The sequence below is a fragment of the Anser cygnoides genome, chromosome 2 (assembly GCF_040182565.1).
Source record: "Anser cygnoides isolate HZ-2024a breed goose chromosome 2, Taihu_goose_T2T_genome, whole genome shotgun sequence".
In the NCBI taxonomy this organism is placed as follows: Eukaryota; Metazoa; Chordata; class Aves; order Anseriformes; family Anatidae; genus Anser; species Anser cygnoides.
The window spans coordinates 19,211,431-19,223,984 of NC_089874.1; the positions used below are offsets into that span (position 1 = coordinate 19,211,431).

The 12,554-nt window shown below is 38.9% G+C and overlaps 1 protein-coding gene across 2 annotated transcripts in view; it reads right to left on the reverse strand.

Annotated features, from left to right (window-relative positions):
- KIAA1217 (KIAA1217 ortholog) overlaps positions 1-12,554 on the reverse strand; it is a 363,381-nt gene that overhangs the window by 307,784 nt on the left and 43,043 nt on the right. The window lies entirely within an intron of this gene.

The following is a 12,554-nucleotide window of genomic DNA, read 5'->3' on the forward strand; positions in this document are numbered from 1 at the left end:
TTGTTGTTGTGGTGTGTGGTGTTTGTTTGTTTTTTTAAAGCCCAGGAAGATAAAATAATGGTAAAGTTTCTTATGCCCATGATGGAGGTCAAAAATATTTCTGTGTCACAGAATTATCAACTGGTGCCAACACAACTTGTAGCTAAACATTCTTGAAACATTCACTGGGCTAAAGTTTCAGCATAATGATTTAATATATGCATTAAACAAGATGTTATAACAGTTCATCACAAGCTTCTTTCTGCTTCATAAAAAGAACGTGAAACATAGGAAATGAGAAGTCAATTGCTTTTCTCTCTGTAGATGGATGTGTGAGACACCAAGGTTGTATAACAAATGCACTGCATTCGTTCCCTATAAATCAGTATCTACAGATTCGCAATTTGAGTATTCCCTGAAGTAGCAGAAAGGCATGAGATGTTTTGAGGTAACACATACTGAATTTGGAAATCAGTCTAAAACTGCAGCTGTTAACAAGCACATCCAGATACTTGCTTTTAGAAGGACTTCATGCTTCTGAATTTCTTCCTCAAACTCTTCATTCTTTCATCATTAAATAGTGACTTTTTAACTGTGATTAATTATGAAACAAAAACAGCCATTAAGCAAAACAATTCTTCTATGGACAGCCATGTTAAGAACAAAGCTGGGACTTCACTATCTGGGACTGCCCACACATGCAGGTCTCACAAAGTTTTGCCAACCTGGAGACAGACGAACTGATCATTTCAAAATTCCCAGCTCCAGCAGCAGCCACCACAGCATTAGGAGACTACCACACTGATATTTCAGATTAAACAAACAGACACTGTAGCCAGCAGAGTTGCAGGCTACAACAGCCAACCCTGTGCTAAAAATTAGCATCACCACATGGAAACATCACTCTCATATTCAAATTTGGATATTAATTTTAGAAATTAAGTAATTTTAAATCTATAGCAAGAGGTGCCTAAAAACCCTCAGATAGGTAACTAAGCATGAATTTATTATTACGTGTCCAGAAGGGACTAATAAATGCTGAAGAATGTGACAGTTTGAAACAGGAACCTTCTGACACCAGATTAAAAGCCAGGGCATGGCCAGCCTTGACTAAAGTATCACTCTGAGCCAGAAGAATATGCCAGAGGTAGAAAGCTTGGAGCCTTTTTAGACCAAAGTGCTCTCTATTTTGACAGACCTTTCACATCATGCATATACTCATGATAGACTCTGAGACATCACAAGATACAAAGCAGAGATTAATTTAGCCTTCCATGTGGAAAGGCAGGTGGTTGCATAAAGCTGAAAAAGTCGTGTTTTTATGAGTGCTACAAAATGTTTGTAAATGTAAAAATGTTTACACTTGGATTTGCATGACAGCGATTTGAAAGAGAGAGGAAGAAGCAAAACAAAATCTCCTGAAAAAAAGGTTTGCTGAGATTTTGATGCAAATCAGGAAAAAAAAAAAAAAAGAAAGAAAACAGTATAGTGATGCTATCTCTTTCTTCAAACAAACAAACAAAAAAAGAAACAGGTCTTCATCTCTATTTCTTGATAGAAAGAATAGCTGGCACACAGCAAAACACAGCTCACTCTTACAAATATTAAATTCCAGGTCTGTTCTTGACAACATCAGAGAAAAAAATAACCACACTAAGAAAATCCAAGGGCTAAAATCTATTCTTCTTTTGAAAGGAATGAGATAATGAGATTAATAACCCTCAGGAACTAAGCTATGTTGCTAAAAGGGAGAAACCTTTAAAAAATAATTAAAAAAAAAAAGGCTCTGTTCCACCCCCACCTCTGTCTTTAGTGAAATTCTCACCTCACTAAATCTCTCCCTCTCCAGAAGGTGACAATTTCGTACCAGCGTACAGACTCAGGTATGGAAATCAAAGTACAGGCAGTTCCATTTCCACCAAGCTGTTCCATTTTGAAGTCTGTGGTTAGCACTTTTTTTTTTTCAACACCAATTTCCTTTAAAAACTTCTGTGCAGCAGATACATGCCAAACCAGAAAAGTCTCCTGAAAGCACAATTCTTATCTGAAAAAATAAAATGTAGTCTACAGACATGCTTCTAGGTGAATCTACATAAATAGATATAGATTATATTGATTTCTTTCTCCCAAGGTACCATTTTTGAAATCTATATTCAACATTTTTCCCTCTCCTACTTACAGGACTAAAAATCCTTTAATTTAGAAAGAATATGAAAAAAAAAAAAAAGAGTGAAATGATTTTTCTATGTCAGAAATCAAAAAGATGTCATAGTAAAAGTGCACGTTTCCATCCCCCTTGTCCCTACACCCCTCAAACCTGATAACAACAGTATTTGCCTTGCAGCAACACGTAGATTTTCTGCTGTAGCCACTGTTTGAGAAACTCTTCCCTAACCTAAAACTCTTCCTTTTCTTCAAGTTGTTCTCTATACACAAACTCTGGGTTACAGCCGGGCTTATTTTGTAACAATGAGTTCTGCTGCAGCTCAGGCAAGAGATGGCACTTGGAGAACAACCAAGTTGCAATTCTCACTTTATCTTTAGTATTTCTCTTTCCATTCTCAGCTCAAGCTGTTCAGAGCAGAAAGGATTCTTCTGAAGAAGAAGATCCTGGTCTGAGGCTGGGTACAATGCCCTGTAATGTGTACACATGGCAGTCCTCACCTCTTTTTTTCTGCTGGTAGCACACAGCACTTGGAAGGAAGCATCTGGGTATCTCCAGCAGACTATCCTTGTTGCAACCTCCAGCACTTTGGGTAGGTCTGCATGTTAGCAACTACTTTCCAGTGGCTGCCCGTGTCTTCTCCCTCAATATCAGGAAGCTGCACCTTCCCATAAGTGCTGGCAGATACCAGCCTGCAAGCCCCCAAAGCCAGCACCCCTCACTATCTGATTTGTTCTTGCTAAGGGTTTATTTACACTTCATCTCTTAAACCCAAAGAGGGTATAAAAATTCTGCTCAATAAATTACATTTTCCCAACTATGCTTGGGAAGTAGCTAACTGCTTTACTTTTGAACTAATGGTTTTGCCATGTGGCTCACCTTTATGCTAGCATATAAGAAAGCAGGCTTTCTAATACAGAGCCACATAAAAGCAGGTTTATCTTTCTATGAACCACACAAAGGTACATAAGGTCAAACAACACTATGAAGTAGCATGGAGTACAATATAACCATACCCTAATATAACCATATATACCCTAATATAAACATATAGCCCAATATACCTCAGAAGAGGCTGCTTGAGCTACTGTGACCGTTCCATGTAGCCCATGTGTCCAGCCCAGAAAGTGGCACAGAACATCTACTCCAGCACACAACTTGAACCACATGTGCAACTCCTCGCACCCTTTGTCCTTTGTCCTACCCAGGACCTACAATACAAAATACAATACAATACAAAATAACTTGTAGCATTTTGTATGTTATTAGCCAAGAAGCTTTCTCAGCTGTTGCCTTCATCCTAACCAATGCCATGACACCAGCTGGCAGCAGCCGGCTGAATGAGTTTAAGACTGTATGTTATCATCCAGGAATTTCTGTTGTGACTTTTCTTCAAATTTACTTTTACTTTGTCTTGCTTTGTAATGTAGATTATGGTCTATCATTTAACATTACCTCAATATTTTAAATCTGCTATTTTGGTAACATTCCTCAGTGATGCTTTTGGTTCTTCTTCCTAACACTTCTTCCTAGCACAGCTGAAAAGCACATCAAAAATGCATCACAAAATTCAGAATGTTAATTCCTTTACAGTTTTGTTTTTAAAATGTTAACAAAAAAAATCCATTATTACAGAAAAAAAAGTTAGTTCCTTTCCAATGCATGTCACTATAGCTACCTTTACTACAGGATACTCTGCCAAATCTGACATAATGAAACAATCCTCAACTTGCTTCAGCTCTCTGCATTGCCTATTGGGTAAATGATATGCCTACTAAGGTAAAATCCACTTTTAATTAAGAAAACCTAGATACTGAAAAGTACTCAGCTATAACTTTGAGCCAGAAGCCCTACAATAGCTTCCTAAAAATCCCCTGTTTTACTATTCAAATATTCATCCATGTATTTCTGTGCAAAACCAAAGTTCCTTGTGTTGATGGCACACTTGAACACTGGCCACGAACCACACGCAGCAGCCAGCTGAGCTGCATGACTACCATGGCATAGAAATGCCAGCATGCAACCTGCTCAAACACTTTGTAAGAATTACAATTGGATATCAGGAGACACAGCATGGGCCCTTCCACTCAGAATTCACTATTTTAAAGACCCCAGACTAACTTTTTGTCTGACACTCCTCATAAATCCTCTTTTCCCATTTGCATTTGTCAACATGGACTTCAGCATGGATCTGTTAAAGAGAACTATATATATATTCATTTGTAGACCTCCTCATCTGTTGTTACAAGCCATCATAAGTGTTTTTCAAGGGGATGGAGTAAACATTCATCATTAATCTTTGTGGCATTTTTATACAATATCTGAGTGAAAACAGATCCGTGATCTTCAGCCTCCTGCAGTGTCGAACACCTGGATTCCACCAGGTCCATTGACCTTGCAGTGCTGCTGCACAGCGTTTCCACTAGATGGGGTGGGATATATAGGACACGCAACTCTCTAAATTATTAGTAAATATACATGCAGGAAAATAGCTTTTCCCTGAGCTTCAGTTGCAATTCTCTTCCCTTCCAATGGAGAGAATTCGTTTATAGGAAAAGCAGAACGCCTATCTTATGAAGCGTTAATTCAACCCAGGATGCATGAACACTGGTTCCCTGGGAGCATAAAAGCAGTAACCCTGAAATCCTATTATCCAGTGAATTGCCTTAAAAATTAAATGCACCGGTTTATTACTTCAATGGGGAAAAAAAAAATCAAAGTCATCTCAAGAAAAAATCGCAAGACGTCTTTTCTTTTTTATAGGAAAAAAAAAAGAAAAAGAAAAAAAAAAGAAAGAGAAAAATAGGAAGTTGAAGAGGATGAAAATAAGTAAACAAACTAGGGTTTGATCAGCCCAGTTTCAGCCACATCCAAATTGTTACTATGTTTTGAAGCAGTGACTATGAGAAGACAGCCTCCTGCTTGGGAATCCTCTATCAGGGACAAACAAAGTTTTCTATGGCCCTCAGCCTTGTCAGCTTAGCACAGCCCCATCCCTCTCCCCAGAGCTGCGATGGCATGAGCTGGGGAAAGCAGGAGGGAAATTAATTATCGCCACTGCTACGCAAATTTCAACACTTATTCTTCAGTAAGTATTAGTCTCAGATGATCTACATGGTCATCGCTGAGGACATGATAAGACCTGGGTAGTATATAATTGTTTTAATTAAGACATAATTTCTTCAGAAAAGTTTGCATTATTGAGTGAGAAGGAATGAACTCAGCTTGACTCTGGGATCACTGAATGAATTTGCGGAGTATGGAATAAATAATAATAATTAAAAAGATAAAAATTGTAATCCTCACTTATTTTTAACCTAAGCACTTATTAAAATAGAAACCATTAAGACATAACAGCCATTAAATCCTACTGATATTTTTAGGCAATTTTCAGTACTGAATAGCATGTTAAGTCTATACGCTGTTGAAAAAAATTTGAAGAAAGCACACATGATCTAAAGCAGAAACAGATTCATTTCCCACTGGCTAATAATCAGAAACAACTGAATAAATCAGAAATGGCAGACTAAAACACTATTCTCTGCTGAGAGTGCTCTACGGCACAGAGAAATAAAGAAGTGTGCGTGTTGCAAAGACCACTACCGAAACACAGAAGCTGTTTCAATAGGGAAGGATGTGGAACAGATACGTTTGATTTCTAGTGCAATTTGAAGATTTCACCACAATCAGGCAGTGCAAAACATTTATAGCATAGTGTTCTGAATGAGCAGGGGAGGATTTTTTTTATTATCGTTTTTACTTTAACTTCACATTTTACAGCCAACTTGCGAATTACAGGCAATTACAAGGATAGTCCACTTCGAAAGGTCTGCCACAAGAAGCTCCCATTCAACTTAACTGATTTTCCCTTTCAACTAGACTGATTTGCTGCCATCAAGTTTCCCTCCTACCCACGCATCAGTAACAAAGTGTTTTTTTCCAATAAAAGACAGGAGTACAGAGATAACAAAATTCAACTCCCTTTTGAACCTGCTCTACATCCTCAGAGACATCTCACCACTGAAAAAAAAAAAAAATCCCAAAACTTCCCCCTAAAAGCACACGACTTAATCTCTCCTATACTCCAGATATAAAATTAAATTCACGGGGAAACTGAAAAGGAAGAAATCTCCATCTGAGGATGAAAAGATATCCAGAAGATCACATTGCTCAGAATATAGCCAGCAATCACCAAGTAAAGTGATCAGAAAATAGAGGAAAAGAGAAAGGGAAGAGAAAGAACTGGACCCAACAGGAAAACACACTGAATGCAATGGCAACAATAGGAGAAAGACTATTGTGAGAAGAACACACATTTTAAAACTTTTTTTCCAATCCCTGAGAACCAGGACATGAACTACTATGTAAAACAAACCAACCAACCAAAACAACAACAACAACAAAATTTTATAAAGACTACATTGAAATTTAAAGAAAAACTAGTAAATCCAAGTGATTTGTGTAATACAAGTAACATAGTACAAGGTAAATGGAACATCAGAACATCCTTGCTTATTTAAAAATGTACTGTCTTCCTCACTCCGTGAACAAAACTGATAGGAGTGTAAAGTTAAAAAGTTAGAAGAAGAAGAAAAAAAGGTTCAACTGATTAAAGCTTGAAGGTGAAAAGCAGGAACAAAAATAAATAAATAAAAAATAAATAAATAAATGAAAATCAAAGGTTGAGCATTCCTATATTACCACGTAGAAAATTCTTAAATTAGGCTGACTGGATAGGCTACTCCATAAAACAGATAATGCATTATATTACCTCCGACGTGCAGCTTTCAGTAACATACTCCAGTTACTCCTTCCAGACTTGAAGGCACAGAGACAATACTGAATTCAGTGTTAGTGTGAATTAAACAATCATTTCTTTTCTATGATGAAAATACAAGAAAATACCATTACCATACATTTATCATGTTGATGAAGAAATACTTCTTCCAATTAAACTAATTCACTGCTTCTTTCTAAAGAACAGTGGTGAAGAAAGTTGTTCTCAAAGAAAGTCATTCTCTCTTATTACTCTTCCCTGTTATCACTGTTTTTGTTTTGTTTTTGTTACCCCTCCCCCCCCACTCATTTTTTGGCTGCAGGTCTTCCTGCTCCCTTTCTTATTTTCTTTAGTCTCTAACTCTCTTACTCCGTGACTGCTGAGTGTAGCTCTGCTTTTCCCTTGAAACTTCCTCAGCAAAATGCCCAAGTGTAGTGAGCAGCTCCTCAGGAATCTGATAACTGCTTTATATTGTATAATTACTTTGGAGCTATGATTGAGGGTATTTCATTATTGCTTTATAACTCAAGGCCAAACAAATCAGTTACAGAATCAAATGAAGAGGTCATTCAGCTTTATTTTTAAAAGCCCATGTATGAGACAGCGATACTTACGGAGCCAGACTATCTGGCAGCAGATGCACTGAATTACTTTATCAGGAATCCTTATCAACAACTGTCTGGAGTTTGTGATTTTATACATTTTTAGAATTAACTATTGTAAAACAGGTAGCTGAGATGAAAACAGAAGCCCTTTGGGAAGGGTTTGTGCAGCATTCTAATAAATCATTGCAACTAACTTCTGGAGAAGGAGGGGGAAAAGGGGAGGGGGCAGGAGAGCAAAAAAAACCTTTTCATGATAAACTGGTTTTGCGTTACTGCAGACATCATCCCTATTTACCTCTGGAGGGGGCTGATGTTATGTACTCATCCCAGAGAGGCCGTGACTGTACCAAAACCGCCTCTCTCCTGCTGTGTGGGACCATGGCGTGCTGCCCTGAGGCATCAGCTGTGAGAGGAGCATCTTAAAAGGCCACCCACAAGTGGGTTACAGCAGAGACAGAGCTGCCACTGCTGTTATAAAGTGTTCTCACAGAGAAATTCAGGAACAGCAACTGTTATTTTTGCCCTCCTCTGAAGTACTGTATACCACATATCAAGTTTAACTTGTCCTTGCTTCTATCACAGCCAGGACACAACTCTCTAAAGGGCTTCTCCTATGTCCCTCTGTCCTCAGCTATTGTTGTCCTTCACAGGGACATCAATTAGTGCAAAATTATTACTATTCGACATACACCATGGTTTTCAGGCTCTCCTCTGCCTGTGTGACCACTGCTCCTTTAGCTTCAGTTCACTGTAATTATCCCATTTGCCTGTGAAAAAACAAAGCAGATGTATTCCTGTTGTTAAAAAAAAAAAAATAAATCATGTATTAAAAAAAATTAGAGGCAGCATGACCTCACAGGGTAACCTACAGTCTGTTTTTTCATTTCCTACTAAGTGAAAAGTCTATCTTCTAGGGCCTGACTCTGGCAGTACATGAGGGGGAGCAGAGGACAACCTCCAACAGAGGACACAACCAGACCTGGCATATGAGCAGCATTAGAGAACATGGGACTCCTGGGTGAGCAGATTTTCAGATAAGACTTAAAGGACACTCTGAGAACAAAACAAAAACAACAACAAAAAAAGATGATTACAGGGATTACACAATACATAGGAGATACAGTGACTGGGGGGGGGGAGAGATGGGCAGAAGGGATGTAATATAGCTTGGTGAAATTGGAGGGAGAGGAATAAAAGACCAGCAGTCAGTGAGCAGACTAAAGAGAGCTGTAGATAGAAGTATTAAAAATCAGGTTTTTAGTCTTACATACGTTCCTCCAAAAAGGATTTAAGTATCTCAAAATGTATGCTGTAACATGTCCTTTTTCCTATACTATCAGACTGCTTTGTGGCTCGTGCATCTTGCTGACTGGACAAGGCCCTAAGCTGGCCATGGGGACCAGTTCTGGTGTCCCAGGCCATGCTGACCCACAACCAGCACTGCTGGTGTTCACAACCATGCTCTGCTACTGCTTAGTAGTCCAGATACAGCCCATGGGACCAGCTTCCAGTCTGAGCTAACACAAGGCAATATCTGCATGATATTTGCTGCACTAATGCCTGAGCAAGACTTGGGGTACCAAGATCAGGACAATTGCAAGAACTGGTTAAAGAACTGCTCACTAGGCAAGCCCAATACCCTCTTTATCTCCAGCATGATACTCAGCTCCTTTTATTATATTTGTCAAATTCCATATCAAAACCACTTATATTTTTTGCCCTGGACTCTCTCATTAGAAAACTACCCACATTTTTATTTTATTTTTTTTAAGGGACATTCTTTTTCATTCTATTTTAAAACATCGGTAAAGTACAATGCTTTGTTCTCAAAAATGTCTCCTTTGACTTCAGACATGCATTCCAGATTTATACTATTTCTGATTTGTGAGGGAGAAAATAAATAAATAAAAAAAATTTAAAAATAAATAAAATAACAACAAAAAAAACCCTTCTATATTCCAGCCACTTCTATATTCAAGCTGCTTAGCCCAGCAGACATAGATAAACTAAGGGATCAGATTAATGAAGTCTGTCCTTTCCAAACCCAGAACCTTACTTACATATATGTTTGTACTTATCTTGCCATTCATCTTAACTTGGGAGAATTCAATCCAAGACTATTTACCAGAGCCAGCTGTTTTAATGGCCTCATTACTTACCCAAACCCATATCTCAATAAGCTTGGGGAAGCTGCCAAAGGATTTGGCTGAACCTCTTACAAGGCCCCATGACAAATGGTAACTATCATTTTATTTTCTGTCTCAGAGATATGAAAACCTGGTTGGATTCTCCAGTTCTGGGTGATTAAAGAACAGCAGCAGGTTTCTGCCTTCCACCCATCATCATCAAGAAGACTGTGACTTTCTGGACACGCAGACATCACCACTACGATACGTATCCCCGCACCTCCAGGTACAAACCCTGGAACTTGCCCTAAATTGAGCAAGATCCCTGTGGTATATTCAAAAGCCAGGGCATTTGCTGCCTATTACTTTTCTGAAACAAGAGCTCCAACATATGAACTTTGAAGTAACCTTGGACACTGATATTTTTCCTCCCCAGCAGCCACTGTGGCACAGAAGACATGCAATAAAGGTCACCGAGCCTCAAAATGAGCACCCCCAGACTCTGAGCTCATTTTTCAGACACCTGAATCCAACTGGTTTACCTTCAGAGAACACTGCAAGAAGTCAAGGCTTTTTAGTAGGTAGTTGGGAATGGCTGAAATGCTCCAGGAAATCCCCAGGATGGGATGTTTCCAGTGTAAGGTATCTCCTTGAATGCCTGCTTTCTTGCTGCCTTTTGCTTTGCAGTGTCTGCGACTGTGTTTCAACAGGAAGCACACCCCACCCTCACATTCAGTTGAGACAAGAAGATTGTTCTTTGTCTTTATTATTTATCCAAGGCCTAAATTAATATTTTAGGAGTCAGAAGGAAAATTATATATTAGAATATGGAAGTTTGATTTGTTTCACAGCATCAATTTGTTCCAGACCTGCTTTTAGTCTCCACTAAAAAGGAGTCCAAATTATGAGAAGTTTGGCCTAAAAGGCTTTATTTTGGACCTTGTCTGAAAGACAGCCTGATCTGCACCGCAAACCTCCCTGCAGCCTCCTGTTTGCTGACCCTTTAACTGGGCTTCCATCACTTGTTACATTCTGGTTAATAAGTGCTCAATAATAAACAAATGCTATGTGGGATGGGAGAGAAGAACAACCAAAGAAAGTAGGAAAAAGCCACGTGTAAGGCAGCTGATAACTGAATAAGCAAGAAAACAAGCAACTGTTCTGCTGTGCAGAGGTCCTGCTGTTACGAAGGTGCACGTAACTATTACAAAACCCACCCAAGGCAGACAGACTGGTAATTCTCATGAGGTGACTTCTGTAGCTGAATTGCTCCTTCACCCCTGAATGGTAATTTCAGCTGACTACGAGTGAAAGAGGTCTCTATGGCTACTCATCAGAAGGGGGGACAGCACTTGGGCAGCAGGACAGAACCAGGCCCACTTGAGGGCAGAAGCTGCACCTCTGGAGCTCAGACACTCGCGTGCACGCAATGGGACATGGTATGAACATAAATAAAGACAAAACGGAGTTTAAAGGAATAGGGGAAAAGAAGACAAAGTTTCTAAGCAGAGGCAATTAGTAAAAGAGCTGCAGTTCTATGAAAGGTCACTGCTCGTCACGGGGACATCTCACAAACACGCCTGCATTATTGGAACCTCTCCTTCCTCACCATATGGAGAAAGGCTGCCCAGGATTTACTGCTCCAATCTTCATTACTGACAATATCAAATTAATCCTTTTTAGCACAGACTAACACGACGGCTGAAGATACTACCCCAACAATGCTGTCAAGTTCACATCAGTTTTTATGATCCACTGGCACCTCACCAGTGATGCCATGGGTGTCTTGCATATTTACCAACAATCCACATTCTGAGTAATGTTAAACTTCTTCTTTCTTAAACAACAAGGCAATATTTACACTTCTTATTTTCAGGATGCTTTCAAACACTTGGCTAGGATTAAAACTTTGAATTTACTGCTCTTGCTTATGGGGGTGTTTTCCTATCACGCAATTATATTAGACTGCTGACACTTACCAACCCATAAATTTGTCTACTACCTTGTTAGTATTTTCCACACTTCTTTTCTTAGCTAAGGTTCAAAAGTTCATTGGTGAAATGCCGCTTATCTCTGCTCTCTGAAAAGTCTTATGACAGAAAACGTCAAGGAATTTAACACAATTGACAACTAAATTACATAGCACTACATAGATCTTGTAAGGTTGCAGAAAACATTTATAAGTAATTAACTGTTGTTAACAGGTTTATTCTGAATCAACAACACATGCATAAACCCAAACCTGAACTGCTAATAAGTGTGTCAGTGATTTCTCTAAGCAGTCAGACTGAGTACCTCAATGGCAGGTCCCTACGCAGTTTACTTATTGTTTCCCTAACAGAGAAAAGAGGATTACAGCTGATTCTCCACTCACCTATGCATCCCAACAGATTTTCTAGAGGCTATTTTCATAGTACCAGAAGTCTATATTTCCTTCTCTGTCCCAGCCACATCCACCAACAGTCACAGAGCCAACACCTCTAAAATAACCTTCCTGGAGGAAGACTCATGGTGTGGAGGGGAACAGGTACAAGATTAGGAGCAGCATGTGAAAGAAAGTGTTTTGCTGTTAATTAAGTTGGAAGGTGTTCCCAACAGGGAGACTTTCAATGTATGCAGAAAAGCATACAATGCATGGGAAAATGGCATAGAAAGATCACCATTTATTTACTGGACAGCAATTTACCTGTGTGGAAGTTTGAAAGGGTATTTAATTTACAAAAACAAATACATGAATAAAAATTATTCATAAAAACAGTCTGGCTGTCTCCACTGTATTTCCTTCAGCACATGCCATAATTAATTTCTGCAACTGTATGCGGAGATGAATCTCATTCAACATTGCTTTTACTTCCTAGTTATTGCAATGAACCTGTGCAAGGATACTGAACAAACGATACAGC